This window comes from Malurus melanocephalus, unplaced genomic scaffold (genome assembly GCF_030028575.1).
Source record: "Malurus melanocephalus ecotype Western Australia unplaced genomic scaffold, MMel_1.1 scaffold_244, whole genome shotgun sequence".
In the NCBI taxonomy this organism is placed as follows: Eukaryota; Metazoa; Chordata; class Aves; order Passeriformes; family Maluridae; genus Malurus; species Malurus melanocephalus.
Window position 1 is genome coordinate 474,007 of NW_026623476.1, and position 2,483 is coordinate 476,489.

The 2,483-nt window shown below is 38.9% G+C and overlaps 1 protein-coding gene across 2 annotated transcripts in view; it reads left to right on the forward strand.

Moving 5' to 3' along the window:
* The window catches only part of LINS1 (lines homolog 1), a 25,601-nt gene extending 23,118 nt beyond the window's left edge, over positions 1-2,483 (forward strand). For both annotated transcript variants that reach the window (XM_057375297.1, XM_057375298.1), the window contains exon 9: positions 2,423-2,483. The gene's annotated coding sequence lies outside the window, so the exon portion shown is untranslated. The remainder of the gene's footprint in view (positions 1-2,422) is intronic.

Consider the following 2,483-nt stretch of genomic DNA (forward strand, 5'->3'; position numbering starts at 1 on the left):
GAGAGGAAGGGAGACAGGAAAACAGCCCAACTATTTCATTGCTGCTAATAGGAAGATGGAAATCTTCAAGATTTCCTTGGGAATGGYCTGATTTGCTGCAGTGGAAACATTCAATTTAAGGGTAATGGAACTCGAGAATAGGCTGCAGACAGATTTGAAATCTCATCATTGGTTTTTCTCAGAATCACTAGACAATGTTCTTAGGCATGGCCTAACCCCAGGTGCCAGGCAAGTTCTGGTACAAATACAGGGATTACAGAAAAAAAAGGGTTTCAGAGAACCCACCTTTTGATGAATCTGTTTGGTGTTTGTGAGGAAAGATTTCTCCTGAAATATGTGAACTCTGGAGCAGACCTCAAATCCCAGAGCTCCCTTATATTTTAAGATTAAGCCCGTACTTATAAGCTTAGTTTAATAGTGCTATATTAACTACTTTAAGAGGTAATCATATGGTGAGGCATCCRTGTGTGGAAGAAAACCATAATTAATGAGATCCCAGGGATCCAATAAGAAAATATGCACTACTGGGCTTTTCTAAGGTTTAAATGTTTTGGGTGCATGTTCAGTCCCTACCAATCCCACCACAACACAACTGTGAGTGCTCCTGTTACTGTGCTCTAACAGACTGGCCTATTTTTGTTACAGTTTGTGATAGTTTGCAGTGCACAGTCTAGTTAAAAAATATAGATATATCAGGAAGCAGAACTGTGTAACGAGGCTCTCCCCTGGTCTTCTGTTGTCTGAGAGCCTTTCTGTCTGACCCAAAATGTCACGTTTCAAAGCCCTGCTTCATTAGGATGGCGCCTGCAAGCTGCTGGTTAGGGTCTGTTAGCAGCCCCGGTATAAATCCCCACTTCCAGGAGTTTATAATTCAGCAGTAAAACATTGCTCTAGGCTGAAACTTGGCATATAAAGTCTCAGTGCGGGAATAATTGTGATTTCTCCCTCCTTTATTTTTGCATTTGCTTATACACRCACGATTCATTCAGGAGGTTTTTACTGTCCCCTTCCTGCATTTAAAAAGATTAAATGGCTGGGTTATTAATAGTTCAATTCTGACTACTGTGCTTGGCCAGTAAATCATCTGCAGGGCTGTTAACCCAGCTCAGTTTGATGGTRCAGGTCATCATTTCCCAAACCTGCTCCAAGCTCAGTGGCAACAGCCTGGCATGGACCAGCAATGGTTGTTGGCTGTTAATTAACGTGGGCTCCAGTGTTAATTAAAGCCGTGTCTGGATCCTGAATGCCAGTGGGATGTTCTCCTGATCATGCTGCAGCCAGGACTAAAATCATGTGTTCCCTGCTCAGATATAGAAGAACATGGAAAGGCCTGAAGTGCTGCCTGACCTCAGCATGATTTGCTCTTATCTCGTGATCCTGTACAGAGATATCACTGTGAGATCTTCAGATTTGSTTGAAATCATCCTCCCAGCTCAACTGTTTCCTCATCAAAGCTATGTTTCAATGAGTCAGTTATTTCCTCATGGTTTTCCTGGTTTATGGAAAATTTTGGTATGAAAAAAGTTATTTGAATTTATTATTCCTAAAAATTATAGAAAAATTACKTGTTTTGGCCTTATGGAAAATGTTATAGTAACTTCTATTTTTCTTCCATGTAGGATATTTTTATAGGATTTATAAAATGTTTGTACTGTAAAGTCCTCCCAAATGAATGAGTGAGAACAGYAATTTCTAAATATATAATGTAGAATGCAAAGGTTAAAAATGAGGTTTTTACAAGAATGAAATATTTCAGTCAAAGTGAAATTTTTCTTTTCCTTCCAGAACTGATTTTAGGTTTTGATCACAGTTTAAATCATGGTATTTCCTACATTTCCAAGAAAAGACTTGCTATGCACTGTATTTCTTTTTCCTCCTTGTTTCTATGCACAGGTGCTTGCAAATTCAGGGTATATTTCCATTAGCATATTAAACAGCAGTAATTCAGCTGTGAAATCTTCKCATTACTATGGAATTAAGTCACTCCCTGGACTTTCTTATTTCTTTTCCACTCTTCCTCCCACTTATATTTAATTTATAGAGGCAGCCTAAGGAAGATCAGTTCTCTTTGGTATTAATATGATAGATAATACATGAGTATTGCAGAAGATTTGACCAGGTACAGAGCAGTGCAGTGTGAGTGACTGAAATGAGACAGCAGGTGCCTCCCTGTGCAGATTTCAAGGGCCCTGCATTGGTTTATAGCAGATCCAAATCTGGCTCTATTATTTTATCTTCTGCTGGGTTATAATCCCACCTGCTTCCTGTAAACCAAGAGAGTTTTAATTTCCTGTAGGACTTTTTTTTTTTTTCTCTGAGAAAACTGACTTTACTGGCTTTACACAACAAGGCTCAATATGAGGTTTTTCATGCATTTTCTCTTTAATACGTGAGGAATAAATTTAATTCTCTATTTATTTAGCATGGCCTACATACTAAAGACACTCAACAGCTGGTTCTGGTGGGAGAATATCTGGATGCCA